The sequence below is a fragment of the Leucoraja erinacea genome, unplaced genomic scaffold (genome assembly GCF_028641065.1).
Source record: "Leucoraja erinacea ecotype New England unplaced genomic scaffold, Leri_hhj_1 Leri_181S, whole genome shotgun sequence".
NCBI classification, from domain to species: Eukaryota; Metazoa; Chordata; class Chondrichthyes; order Rajiformes; family Rajidae; genus Leucoraja; species Leucoraja erinaceus.
The window spans coordinates 125,031-140,614 of NW_026576082.1; the positions used below are offsets into that span (position 1 = coordinate 125,031).

Below are 15,584 nucleotides of genomic sequence, written 5' to 3' on the forward strand. Positions count from 1 at the left end.
TACTCTATAAGATTATAATGCCCGTCAACTATGTAAAAAAACAAATGCTTGAGCTGCAGAAAAATAGCTTTTTTATCATAACCATATATGGGCTAACCTTTTCTCTCTCGGAAGAACCTGTCAATCTTAACAGGCAAGAGGCTGTACAATGCTCTGTAAGATAAAGAATTACTCAATTGCTGATTATTGAGGTATAAATATATCAGATTTTACTTCGGAGAAACGTGAGTGACTACGTGAAGACCCCGTCCAGCACGCATATCGTCCTCACATTGCGCAAACGACAGGCTATTGGAGCGCTGCTTCCAACAGCTCGGACCTGAAGGTAAGTTTTTAACTTTTTCAGGTCTCTTTTTTACTGCAGGAAGCGTTCAGAGCTCCTGTTGATAGTCCGAGGTCGGAACCCCAGCGCGCCACCCGGCTCCCTTCTACAGGGGGCCGGGGGCGAGGGGGGGGGGCGAGGGGGGGGGGGGGGGGGGGGGGGGGGGGGGGAAGGGGGGGAGGGGGGGGGGCACCGTGCTTGGGGGGGGGGTAACCGTGCTTACGGGAAACCCAACTACGGGAAACCGTGCTGCAAAAGCTGCGGGTTGATCCGTGCGTGGGGGAAACCTAAGCCACGGGGACTGTGTGGAAGACACGGCTAGGACCGCAGAAGAGCGGGTAGCCGGCGGCGAATTCAGACTCCGGCTGCCCGAGGAGGGTAAGAGCTAAAACAGGAGACTGAAAGGCCAAGACTGAAGTCAGGCCAGGAGGGCCCCTCCGACATGGGTTCGTCCTCGGACGTGTTACCCATCCTAATTGGCCAGGGAGGGCCATGTCAGCGCAGGTCTCCTCTAGAGCCCGTAGCAGCACCTTTTTCAGGGCTGCCTACAAAACTCTCTTCTGCAAAGGTGAGTGCGAGGAGTCAGTTGGCAACTGACTCTGAATTCGAAGCATGTCCATATAAACCATATAACAATTACAGCACGGAAACAGGCCATCTCGACCCTTCTAGTCCGTGCCGAACACATAATCTCCCCTAGTCCCATATACCTGCGCTCAGACCATAACCCTCCATTCCCTTCCCATCCATATAACTATCCAATTTATTTTTAAATGATAAAAACGAACCTGCCTCCACCACCTTCACTGGAAGCTAATTCCACACAGCTACCACTCTCTGAGTAAAGAAGTTCCTCCTCATGTTACCCCTAAACTTCAGTCCCTTAATTCTCATGTCATGTCCCCTTGTTTGAATCTTCCCTACTCTCAGTGGGAAAAGCTTTTCCACGTCAACTCTGTCTATCCCTCTCATCATTTTAAAAAACCTCTATCAAGTCCCCTCTTAACCTTCTGCGCTCCAAAGAATAAAGCCCTAACTTGTTCAACCTTTCTCTGTAACTTAGTTGCTGAAACCCAGGCAACATTCTAGTAAATCCAGGCAACATTCTAGTAAATGTCCGAGGAACATGTTCCGGCTGGGAGTTACCATGTACCTGGAAAGACATTGGGTCCACATACACCAGCAGCCCTACGCTCCAATCAAGGACGGAAATCGATCCCACATCGGGGGCCTGGTTCTTTCCGAAACATGGGGTTGTGGACCATTTACAAGAAGGTTGGAAGAGATTAGTTTATACTGCACGGTACAAGCGAGACAGTCTAGGAATATGGCTGGAGTTGCCTCTTTAGGCAGGCTCGCTATTATGACAGATGAGGCCTGTTTATTATCAACAAGCCCAACTCGCATGTGCAGTATAGACATTGAAACTTCGTGACTATTAATTCCCATGGAGTCAGCTTCATTCACTGGGCACCGGAAATATCTGAAATTTAACTGGATGGGGCAATGATACAGTTAAAACATTGCTAAATAGGCTAACTTCAGCTCCCAGGTTATTTACAAAAATGAGTACTTTGGCTGCTCAGAGTTTAAAAAATATTGTTAAGAACTATCTGGATGAGATTAAACGCTGTATTTTGCTAAGTTAGCCACAAAACCCATTTGAGAAATTGGGTTCTCATCTGTCCAGATAAATTTAAGTTGATACCAACTGAATTTATTGATGATTGGGATTACCTTTAATTCTATTTAATCGTCTGGGACTCCGCCCTAAGGTAAGGGATTGGAATTAATTGAAGCCCGTAACAAAACTGATCAAGCAACCTTCTGTTCATCAAGTGTAATTGGCTTACAGCTGTGCTATTTGGGCCTTTGCACAATCAGAACTATACAGCATGCAAAAGAAGTAAGCACTCAAGTACCATGTGGTCATTGTTACCAGCTCTACGCTATTCTACTAAATCAGTAAATCTTTAATTTTACTTCGGAATCACGTGAGTGACTACGTGAAGAACCCGCACAGCGCGCATGCGCGGCATTAACGCCAGGAGTGCAACAGCGGCTGCAACGGGAGTTAGGCGCTCCCGCTACAGAATGAAATGGTGAGTACCCTGAGGTCGGGTTTCTATTACAGGGGAGCCTTTTTTCTGCTTGTGTTTTACAGGCAGAGAAAAAGGCTCTGGAACAAAACTGTCCCCGATTCGAGGAGGAACGTTTTCCGTCAGGGAGGAGGGGCAGCAACGGGCAGTAGGAGCATTTACCCGGTGTTTCGCTATTCCCTGACACCGTGCTGAGCCCAGCCCGCTAGTACCTGAGCAGTGGGCTGGGTGCATAGCCACCCGAAGAGGCGTCCGGCAGGTGTTTTTTCCGATTTCGTACGGGACGTCTCTCCACCCGCACGGGGTGAGAGAGAGCCGCCTGAGCCGCTGGAGCGGCTCTCGGAGCAGGTGCCTGCGCGATGCGCTGCTTGAGGGGCGCTCTCGCTTCTACAAGGCACAAAAGCTCTAAGAAGAACCTGTCCCCCGCTCGACTCCAGCGGAGGAGCGTTCCTTGCAGGGGGGGGGCAGCAACAGGCGGTAGGAACAATTACCGAGCGCTCCGCTATCCCCATCACCGCGCCGAGCCCGTCCCGCTAGTGCCTGAGCTGCGGGCTGGATGTTTAGCCATCTGAATAGGCATCTGGCCGGTGGCTTCCGACTTGTCGGAGGGGACGTCTCTCCACCCGCATGGGAGAGACAGCCGCCTGAGCCGCTGAAACGGCTCCTGGAGCAGGAGCTCCTGCGAGACACGTGAGGGGCAGTCTCGCTGGAGGGTTCAGGCATACCCTCCACAGTGCCTAGGCACTGCCCATCGCTTCCTCCTTAGTGTGCTTAGCTTTGGGGTGACCAGGGCTGGGCTGGTCATGAAGAGGGGGTCGCTGGCTGAAGAATTCGGGAGTATGCCAGGGGTGCAGGAACAGGAAGATCTGCTGGGTGTGTGTGGACCGCCACGTGGCTACCCCACGTGCAGGAAGGCGATTAGAGCCTAAAAACTAACAGCCAGCATTGACCACCTCTCTGACAATGTGGACAATACGGAGATGACCACTAACTAACAAATCACTCTCGCACTGTTGTGCAACACACAAAGCGAGATAAATTACCTCCGTATATAAATCATAAGACCTGCCCTAAATCCCGAATTTGGGTTGTGCTAAACCCCAGCCACTGAGTCAGACTTACTGCTCTTTGGCAAAACCCTCATGGGAATAAAAACTTTCGGCCTCATGAGGGCAGGCCCCAGGACGAGCAAACCCCAAAAATACAATACCCAAGCGCAGCACCCCATCACGTCCACCAGTCGACGTCTACCATATGGGACTGGTGAAAGCTCGGGGACCGCATTTGTTTATGCCCGGGAGTCTTTTAGACCACGGCCCAGAGCAGGACCCCATGGAAAATGCGCCACCCCCCAACATCACCGCCACGTCAGACAACGCGCCAGACTCGCTGGTCTGGGAAGAGACAGAAGAAATGCTCATACCCATGGAGGTAGGTGGGTCTGGTGCCTACAAAAATATGTAAAATAAGGAATCTAATTTCAAAGGATACTTTATGGCAAGCATTGGCCTCAAATATGCTTACGATTCAGTACCCATTCAAAAGGATCTACGCAGATACCTAAAATTTACCTGGATGGGGCAACTATGACAGTTCAAGGGGTAGCGTCAGTTCAAGGTTATTCATCAAGATACTAAAACCAGCCCTGGCAAAACTAATAAGAAGACCATGGAATTGGCTATGTCAGCTGTTTTTCAGCTACAAAACAGTTTTCGAAACCCTGGGGTTTGTTTTACATCCAAATAAATCAAAGTTCAAGCCATCCACTATCATGGACTACTTAGACTTCACAAATAATTCAGTCGCTATGACTAACTTTGCCAAAAGACAAAACGGTTGAATTGGCACAATTATGCCACAATTTAATGGTCAACGAGCAACCAACTATTCGACAAGTAGCAAGAGTAATTGGGAAAATGGTAGCAGCATTCCTGGCTACAGAATTCGGACCATTGCATTATAAAATCTACAAAGAGCAAAGGTACAGGCATTAAAATATCATGCAGGTCATTATGATCAGGTCATGAAATTACCCACTGAAACTATATCAAAACAGTTGGCATAGTTTCAGCCCTATCATTATCTAACAGGTAGTAGATGGACTAACCTAAAGTCAACACAATTTGGCAATGGTGTGTCAAAAAGACATATTTGGCTGTCAGCAACTTACCCATCAGGTAAGCTAAATACAGTGGCAGACACCAGGTCACACAAATTCAATGGCAACATCGAATGGATGTAAAACCCAAAGTATTTGCAAAAATTATCAAGCTATATGGCACGCCAGATATCGATTTATTTGCATCAAGGCTAAATCACCAGATACCTATGCATGTCGCTTGGGAACCAGACCCAGAGGCAGCAGTGGTAGTAGATGCCTTCACGCTGGATTGGGGAAATTCCTTCTGCCTCATCAGTCAGGTACTACGAAAAATACAGATGGACTCTGCATCAGGGTTTGATAGTACCCGACTGGCCTACACAGCCATGGTTCCCAGTACTGCATGACATGTTTGTGAAACACCGATGGTATTCCCCAGTGACCCAGAGTCGTTAACTCACCCGGTATCAGGCATAAGCCACCCATGCCATGAGGAAATCAAACTCATGGGTTGCAGGGTTTTAAACAGACCTTATCTGGAACCGGGATTGTCAGAACAAACCATCAACACCATGTCAGCATCCCTTTCGAACATCCACTAAGAAGCAGTATTTAACCAGCATCGAGAAATGGGAGAAGTACTGCCAGGAAACAGGGACCACGTACACAACAGCAACAGCAACAGTCACCAACGCACTGGAGTTCCTGGCCTACCTACACCACAAAGAGGAATCAGCTACAGTGCCGTCAACACAGCAAGGAGTGCCCTGTCTGCTTATTTGAAACCAGCACCAGGACAACAGCTGATGGGATCCCATCCACTGGTGGTCAAATTAATGAAGGGCATCTATAACATCAAACCCCTAGACCAAGGTATACCCATTTATGGGATGTCAGTGTGGTCCTGACGTACCTCAGGGGATGGCCACCAGCCAGATCCCTCAGCCTCGAACAAACTACCCTAAAAACGCTCATGTTGATGGCACTTGTATCCACTTAGAGGGTCCAGTCACTACATCGATTGCGACTGGACAACATGGTGACCACCCCAGACCAGATCTCGTTCATCATCCAGGGTCTGGTAGAACAGAGCAGGCCAGGTATAGCCAATCCAGTTGTGGTGTTCCGGGCTTACCCGCCAGAGCCGCGGTTGTGTGTCATGACCTATCTACTATATTATATAGACACAACCTATAACATCAGAGGGAGTGAAAAAGCCTTATGGGTCAGCCACAAAAAACCTCATGGCCGGGTAACGAGCCAAACCATTGCAAGATGGCTCAAGCAGGTACTGAAGGCTGCCGGAATAGACACTAACTTTTTTCAAATCTCATTCCACCAGGGCAGCGTCTACATCAACGGCCGAAAGAATGGACGTATCGATTGACCATATTCTGACGACAGCAGAATGGTCGAGGGAAACGACATTCAGAAATGTTTACAATAAGCCGTTGACGAAACATGACTTGTTTGCAGAATTTTTTTACAAACTGCAAATATTTAATTTCAGCCCGGGGGAGCAATTTAATTTGTTATTGTTACTAAATACCATTTTTGTTTCTCGAAAAAAAACAGATTCATTGGTTGGTTACGATAACACACTTCCTCCCTCAAGAACTTCGGCAGTGAGTGAAATAAAACTGTTACACGGTTTGAAATCACAGAGCTTTGAAGTCTTCACGTAGTCACTCAGGAGCCAGTGGAGATAGTGGAGGTATACAAATACCTGGGAACAGCCTTCGACAACCTGCTAAGGTTTTCCTCTAACATAGAGTAAATCCTTAAAAAGTGCCATCAGAGACAGTACCTACTCAGGAAGCTGAAGTCATTTGGGATTAACAAAGACATTCTCACCACATTCTACTACGCATTCATTGAAAATGTAATAACCTTCTCTTTCACTAGCTGGTTCCACTCCATCACCCTGCAAAACAGAAACCGCCTGTTGAATGTGGTCAAGGTCTGCTCAAAAATCATTGAGCAGCCCGTCCGAACCCTCACTGCCCTATGCGACCAACAGTCTGTAAAGTTAACACGCAGGATTCTTCAGGACCCCTCTCACATCCTGTTTCCTGAGTTTGAGTTGCTCCCCTCAGGACGCAGACTCCGCTGTCCGGGTTGCCGGACACAGAGGAGGAAGGCAACCTTCATCCCCAGGGCTGTCCAGCTTTTTAATGCTGATCACTGACTCATGAACATATGAAATGAAATAACCTTCTATATGCACTTTTTAATTGAAGCACTTAGGAAGCACTTTAAAAACTATTACTATGTGTTGAATGTTGATGTGCGGTGTGTGTTGTGTGATTGTGCAATGTGTCTGTGAAATGCGTGTGCTGGTTGATTGTGCAATATGCGTGCTGCTTATGTTTGTTGATTGTGTCCTTTTTTAAAAAAGCTACTGTAATGCACCCTTTTAAATTGCCCCTCGGGGACGAATAAAGTGCTTTGAATTGAATTGACTACGAAGTAAAATAGTAAGATTAAACGAGAACTTACCAGTTTGAAGTTTGGTCTGTATTTTATGAGGAGTTACGATGAGGGATTACGTGCCCTCCGCTCCCACCCTCATTATATGGATCAAACTAATAATTGATGTCTCCTTTTCTTTATTATGTTTACTTCAAATAACTGTGTCTATCTGTGATTCTACACCGCTGCTTGGAAGTATGCCGCGCATGCGCGCTGAGCGGGTTCTTCACGTAATCCCTCATCGTAACTCCTCATAAAATACAGATCAAACTTCAAACTGGTAAGTTCTCGTTTAATCTTACTATTAAATTACATACTGATGCAATTGTTCAGGATGAGAAATTGCTCATGCCATCTAGTTACAGATGTGGATGGGAGAGTTACCAATTCCTCAGTTACATGGTATCAACTACCTATAGACACTGGGTGCATTATGGGGATTAAAGGTTTATGCGAATATGCCAATCTGCATGCTCTAGTCCAAGTTGATACACCTCGGTGGTGGCAAATGTCTGTTTACATTGGTGCAAACAAGTCAAAATATCCGGTGATAGTTTACCCAAACCTTATTACGATACACAATATGGGTGTTGGATCACAAAGTATTAAAATACATTGTGAACATTAAAGACCAAGAAGCTTGCATCCAGACTCAATCAACAGTGGAAAAATATGTGGCATATCAGTAGCTATGGTTACATTCTAGCTACACTAAGGAGGAATGTTCTTTTATGTCTTCCTCCATTTCTGCCTCAACAGACGGGTTTGCAAAATTCAGCAAGTTACCGCCTCAGGCATTTTTATAGTGCCTGCCGGGCTTAACCAGCCATGGTTCCCACTGATGTGGGGAATGATAGAACCATATATGGTTATTTCTAGACACAAACATTGGTCTAGCCGTGACGCGGGAAACCGTCCTCAGCATGATATAATCAATTATTTGTATTACAGAGACTGAGAAGACCGTTCCTGCATCTGGGGTTGTTAAACCAACCATGAACGTGCTCGCTGCAGATGCAGGGATAGCACCAAAAAATATCAATATTTCCTCATAAGGAGATGGGAGGTATTAGTTTTACAATTATATTACATATTCGGCACGGATGACAGACGTCTTATAGTTCAGGCTCATATGAGGGCTTGACAAATCATGATATTTTAAGTGCCATCTACCATAGCTAAAGTGCTTCATCATACTGGCTGAAAGGAGTAGAATCCACTCTGGGAGGTCACCCTCTGAGTTCAAGATTATGAAGAAAATCTGCAACTCGAAAACTCCCAGGCCTAGGGACGCAGAGATATGGGGCGTTAACGTTGTGCTACGTCGCTTCGCTGAAGGGCTCCAGCTACATACCTGTCCTTGGGCTAACTCACTTATAAGTGGTTATCCTCATAGCGCTGCATGCAGCACAACGGGTCCAATCATTACATAAACGTTGACTGGATAGGATCATTATATCTGCAGACTAAATAACACTTATGTTATGACTTAGTCAAGCAGTATAGACCAGGGGCACCAGATCTCAAACTAGATGTTCACATATCCCATGAACCTTCGATTGTGTATGGTCACACATCTACACTAGAATGTTAGATCACTAGAGCCTAGAGACTCTGAACTAGCAATATTGTTAGTTACACCTACCCTCAAAAGAAGGTATCACTTCAGACCATCTTCAGGTGGTTATGGGTCTGGCTTATACAGGAGTAAAATACTGATATTTCAAATCACTCCACCAAGGCTGCAACAACCTCAGCAGCAGGGTTATGGAAGTTAGCGGGACCACATCCTAGCGGTTGCAGGATGGTCAATCTAGCAATTTTCCACACATTTAGTACTAACCCATTGCCAGATCGGGGGTATTTACGAACTCTATGTTAAGTTCTGTTCATAGTTCCTCCCGGGTGAGGGAGGTTACTATTGTCATTATTCATGTCTGAATATGATAACATACTTCCTCCCCTGGTCAACTAAGGCAGTGAGTGAAACATGGACTTGTTCCACGGCATGAAATCACAGATCTTTAAAATCATCACGTAGTCACTCACGTGACTCCGAAGTAAAATAATAAGATTAAACGAGAACTTACCAGTTTGAAGTTTGAACTTTATTTTATGAGGAGTTACGTCGAGGGATTACGTGCCCTCCACTCCCGCCCTCTATCATAAAGGTCAACTGGTATCCTAGTTCTTCTTATCTTACTATGTTTATTTCATCTACTGTTGTCTGTGACTTCACAACGCTGCTTTGACGAATGTCGCGCATGAGTGCTGGCGGGGTCTTCACGTATTCCCTCATCGTAACTCCTCATAAAATAAAGATCAAACTTCAAACTGGTAAGTTCTCGTTTAATCTTACTATTATTATTAAACATTACCTGTGTTATATGGTTATACCTCTGTGTGCGGGGATAGAGTGACTCAGAATAGTCTAGATTTTGCATACTGTAAGAGTAACTGCCATACCCGCCTGGTGAAATATATTTTAATGCTTTATCACTCATTTTAGTGTTATTATCTGTTCGAAGTAAAAACAAGGGGAGGGGGAGAGGTAGTGAGGGGAACAGGAGAGGTGGTGAGGGGACAGGTGGTGAGGGGAGAGTGGTGGCCAGTTCATTGGCTATATTTAAGAGGGAGTTAGATGTGGCCTTTGTGGCTAAAGGGATATGGAGAGAAGGCAGGTACAGGATACTGAGTTGGATGATCAGCTATGATCATATTGAATGGCGGTGCAGGCTCGAAGGGCCGAATGGCCTACTCCTGCACCTATTTTCTATGTTTCTATGAGTGGGTGAGGGGAGTGGGAGAGGGGGTGAGGGGAGAGTAAGAGATGGTGAGGGGAGATGCGGTTAGTGGAGGGGTAGTGGGGTGAAGGGAGGTGGGGACGTAGTGGAGTGCAGATGGGTTAAGGGGTCCTGGGGTGGTAGGGGTACAGGTGGGGGGGGGGAAGTGATAGATGGGGCGGGAGGAGGTGGAGGGGGAGGGGTACAGTTTGGGGTGAGGCTGTAGAGGGGGGGGGGGGAGCGGCACTGACCTGGATGAGCAGCGACCTGCGGACTATGTCCACGGCTCCTCTCTCGGGCACGGACACCACCTCGTTCCCGCACATAGTGGCGGAGAGCACGGACTCAGCGGCCACCGTCACGTTCACCTCCCCTACAACACAGCGGCAGAGTGAGGGTGGGGACAGGGGCAGCAACAGAGACCCCCGTTCTATCCTGACTACGGGTGCTGTCTGTACGGAGTTCGTACGTTCTCCCTGTGACCGCGTGGGGTTTCTCCGGGTGCTCCCTTCCCTCCCAAACGCCAAAGACGTCCAGGGTTGTGGGTGAATTGGCTTTGGTTGTAAATTGTCCATGGTGTGTAGGATCGTGCAAGATGTATCTATACGCACTGAATCTCTAAACTAAACTGCAGGGAGAGGGTGAGAGAAAGGGAGGGGGGGGGGGGGGGGACAGAGAGGGAGTCTGTAAAAGTGAGGGTAGGGAGAGAGAATGAAAAGAGAGAGAGAGGAAGGGGGATAGAGGATAGAAGGGGAGAGGGTAAGAGCAAGAGACAAGCAGGAGAGGTGGTGAGAATGAGGTGGAGAAATGGGGAGAGAAACTCAGGTGGAGAGAGAGGGGGATGACGGATGAAAGAGGGGGAGAAAAGGAGAGGGGGTGAGACAGGCAGGGAGGCAGGGGGAGAAGGAACGGAGAGAGAGAAAGAGAGAGAGTTAGGGAGAAAGAGAGCGTGCGAGGGAGAGTATGGGAGGAAAAAGGAGATGGGTAGGGAGAAGGAGAAGGAGACAGAGGGAGAGAGAGCAGATGGAGAGTGTGTGAGGGAGAGAGACGGAGATGCAAAGAGTGAGAGGAAGAGAGTGATGTATAGAGGCAGAGAGCAAGGGAGAACAGTCAGGGGGAGAATGTGCTGAGAGGGATGGGTGACGGAAGGGAAGAAAGGGACGGGGGAGAGTGAGTAGGGATGGTGAGAGAGGGAGACAGAGAGGGGGAGAGGGGGAGAGGGAGAGAGGGAGAGAGGAGGAGAGAGGGAGAGAGGGGGAGAGACAGAGAGAGTGGTGAGAAAGAGATGGGAGCGGAATGGGGAAAGCAAGGACAGCCAGCCACACACAGCGGCACATTGGTGCAGCTGTAGAGTTGCTGCAACACAGCGCCAGAGACTCAGATTCAATTCTGACTATTGGCTTTAGTAAAATTGTATATTGTCCCCAGTATGTAGGTTAGTGCTAGTGTACAGGGCATACTGGTCGGTGCGGACTCGATGGGCTGAAGGGCCTGTTTCCACGCAGTATCTCTAAACTAAACTAATATTCACGTCCACGGCAAATCGCGGAGTGAAGGAACGGAAAAGAGACGGGTGTAAAATGAAATTAAACGGAGATGGGGGCAGGAACCTGGGGCGTCCTCCCACCCCCCCACCCCCCCTCACTCCCTCTCCAGTGCCCAGTTGCCCCTTCCACCGCTGCCCCAGGGGCGGGGACAGATCCAACCACTCCCTCCCCTTCCACCGCTGCCCCATGGGTGGGGACAGATCCAACCACTCCCTCCCCTTCCACCACTGCCCCAGGGGTGGGGACAGATCCAACCACTCCCTCCCTTCCCTCGCTGCCCCAGGGGTGGGGCAGAGGCAGGTGTAGCCCAGTCACTAACTCACCCAGCCCAGTGGCTGAAAGGTTCCAGCTGACAGTGACACTGTCTGTAGATAAGACACACACTTGAACTTGGCTGTCTGACGACTTCAGCTCAAAGCCCTGGGCTTCCTGCAGCGTGACCTTGACCTTGAGACGGGGTGAAAGGGTGAACGGGTCAGTGTGTGGTCGACTGGGTTCGCAGGGAGGTCACCGGTCCCTGTGCTCACACTTCAGCAGATCTGCATCGGGAGATTCACATATCGGCGCGGAAACAGGCCCTTCGGCCCATCGTTCATGCTGACCACGGTGCCTTGGCTAAGTGAAGCCCACCTGCCCGCGTTTGACCCATATCCCTCTACACCCCCCCTGTCCATGTACCCGTCCAAGTGTCTTTTAAATGCTGTTATGCGACCTGCATCAACTACCTCCTCTGGCAGCTCGTTCCAGATACCACTCACGCTGGGTCTGAAAATGTTGCCCCTCGGGTTCCTATTAAATCATCCCCATATCACCTTAAACTTATGTCCCCTGGTTCTTGATTCCCCTACTCTGGGTATTCACCTTATCTATTCCCCTCGTGATTGAATAACCTCTATAAGATATCCCCTCATCCTCCTGCACTCCAGTGAATAAAGTCCAAGCCTGCTCAACCTCTCCCTATAGTTCATGCCCTCAAGTGCTGGAAACACCCTCAGAAATCACTGCACTCTTTCCAGCTGAATGGCATCTTTCGTGTAGTAGAGTGCTCAAAGTTACACACAGTACTGTCTTGTAAAGCTGTACCATGACGTCCCCACCTCTGTACTCAATCTCTGACTAATGAACGCCAGTGTGTCCAAAACATTCTGCACCATCCTGGTGGTGAGCTCACATTAATGAACACAGAACATAAACAGTGCAGCCCAGGAACTAGCTCACCCTCTGGCCCACAGTGTCTGTGTCAAGATAAACTCATCTTATCTACCCAAACATGATCCATATCCTCCATTCTCTGCAAATCCATGTGCCTCATAAACACCACTATCGTATCTGTACCACCGCCACCATGGCAGCATGTTCCAGGCCCACACCACTCTCTGTAAACTACTTGCTCCTCTCACCTTATAACTATGCATCTAGTCTTTGACATTTCCATCCTGGGAAAAAGGTCCTAACTGCCGACCATATCTACGTCTCTCATAATTTTATATATTTCTATCAGGTCTTCCCCTAGCCTCTGGCGTTCCAGTCAAAACAATCCAAGGCTGTCCACCCTCTTCTTAATAGCCTCTAATCTAAGCAGTGTTATAGTAAAACAAAGACACAAAGTGCTAGAGTAACTCAGTAGGTCAGGCAGCATCTCTAGATCTTGGTCCTAAAAGATTTCCCCCTTATCCTTAAACTGTGACCCCTTGTTCTGGACTTCCCCAACATCAGGAACAATCTTCCTGCATCTAGCCTGTCCAACCCCTTAAGAATTTTGTATTTCTATAAGATCTCCCCTCAATCTTCTAAATTCTAGCGAGTACAAGCCGAGTCTATCCAGTCTTTCTTCACATGAAAGTCCTGACATCCCAGGAATCAGTCTGGTGAACCTTCTCTGTACTCCCTCTACAGCAAGAATGTCTTTCCTCAGATTAGGAAACCAAAACTGTACGCAATACTCCAGGTGTGGTCTCACCAAGACCCTGTACAACTGCAGCAGAACCTCTCTGCTCCTATACTCAAATCCTTTTGCTATGAATGCTAACATACCATTCGCTTTCTTCATTGCCTGCTGCACCTGCATGCCTATTTTCAATGACTGGTGTACCATGACACCCAGGTCTCGTTGCAACTCCCCTTTTCCTAATCGGCCACCATTCAGATAATAGTCTACTTTCCTGTTTTTGCCACCAAAGTGGATAACCTCACATTTATCCACATAATACTGCATCTGCCATGCATTTGCCCACTAACCCAGCCAATCCAAGTCACCTTGCAGCCTCCTAGCATCCTCCTCACAGCTAACACTGCCCCCCCCCAGCTTAGTGTCATCCGCAAACTTGGAGATATTGCACGCAATTCCCACGTTCAAATCATTAATATATATTGTAAATAGCTGGGGTCCCAGCACTGAGCCTTGCGGTACCCCACTAGCCACTGCCTGCCATTGTGAAAAGGACCCGTTTACTCCTACTCTTTGCTTCCTGTCTGCCAGCCAGTTCTCTATCCACATCAATACTGAACCCCCAATACCGTGTGCTTTAAGTTTGTATACTAATCTCTTATGTGGGACCTTGTTGAAAGCCTTCGGAAAGTCCAGATATAACACATCCACTGGTTCTCCCTTATCCACTCTACTAGTTACATCCTCAAAAAATTCTATAAGATTCGTCAGACATGATTTACCATTCGTAAATCCATGCTGACTTTGTCCAATGATTTTACCACTTTCCAAATGTGCTGTTATCCCATCTTTAATAATTGACTCTAGCAGTTTCCCCACTACCGATGTTGGATTAATTGGTCTGTAATTCCCCGTTTTCTCTCTCCATCACTTTTTAAAAAGTGGGGTTACATTAGATACCCTCCAATCCTCAGAAACTACTCCAGAATCTAAAGAGTTTTGAAAAATTATCACTAATGCATCCACTATTTCTGGGGAAACTTCCTTAAGTACTGTGGGATGCACTCTATCTGGCCCTGGGGATTTATCGACCTTTAATCCATTCAATTTACCTAACACCACTTCCCGGCTAACCTGGATTTCACTCAGTTCCTCCATCTCATTTGACCCCCGGTCCCCTGTTGTTTCCGGCAGATTATTTATGTCTTCCTTAGTGAAGACAGAACCAAAGTAGTTATTCAATTAGTCTGCCATATCCTTGTTCCCCATGATCAATTCACCTGTTCTGACTGCAAGGGACCTACATTTGCTTTAACTAATCTTTTTCTCTTCGCATATCTATAAAAACCTTTGCAGTCAGTTTTTATGTTCCCTACCAGTTTTCTTTCATAATCTATTTTCCCTTTCCTAATTTAGCCCTTTGTCCTCCTCTGCTGGACTCTGAATTTCTCACAGTCCTCTGGTAGGCTGCTTTTACTGGCTAATTTGTATGCTTCATCTTTTGTTTTGATACTATCCCTGATTTCCCTTGTTATCCACTAATGCACTACCTTCCCTGATTTATTCTTTTGCCAAACTGGGATGAACAATTGTTGTAGTTCATCCAGGCAGTCTTTAAATGCCTTCCATTGCATATCCACCATCAACCCTTTAAGAATCAATTGACAGTCTATCTTGGCCAATTCACATCTCATACCGTCAAAGTTACCTTTCTTTAAGTTCAGAACCCTTGTTTCTGAATTAACTATGTCACTCTCCATCTAATGAAGAACTCAACCATATTATGGTCACTCTTGCCCAAGGGGCCAAGCACAACAAGACTGCTAACTAACCCTTCCTCATTACTCAATGACCAGTCTAGAATAGCCTGCTCTCTCGTTGGTTCCTCTACATGTTCATTTAGAAAACTAACCCACATACATTCCAAGAAATCCTCTTCCTCAGCACCCCTGCCAATTTGATTCACCCAATCTTTATATAGATTGAAGACACCCATTATAACTGTTTTACCTTTGTTGCACACATTTCTAATTTCCTGTTTGATGCCATCCCCAACTCCACTACTACTGTTAGGTGGCCTGTACACCACTCCCACTAGCGTTTTCTACCCCTTAGTATTTCGCAGCTCTACCCATATCGATTCCACATCCTCCAAGCTAATGTCCTTCCTTTCTATTGCGTTAATCTCCTCTCTAACCAGCAATGGTACCCCACCTCCTTTTCATTTCCGTCTATCCCTCCTGAATATTGAATATCCCTGGATGTTCAACTCCCAGCCTTGGTCACACTGGAGCCATGTCTCCGTGATCCCAACTATATCATAGTCACTAATAGCTACCTGCACATTCAACTCATCCACCTCATTACGAATG

General features: G+C 47.2%; 1 pseudogene; it reads right to left on the reverse strand.

Annotated features, from left to right (window-relative positions):
* Nucleotides 1-15,584, reverse strand: part of LOC129716182 (alpha-2-macroglobulin-like protein 1) — a 131,193-nt pseudogene that overhangs the window by 41,916 nt on the left and 73,693 nt on the right.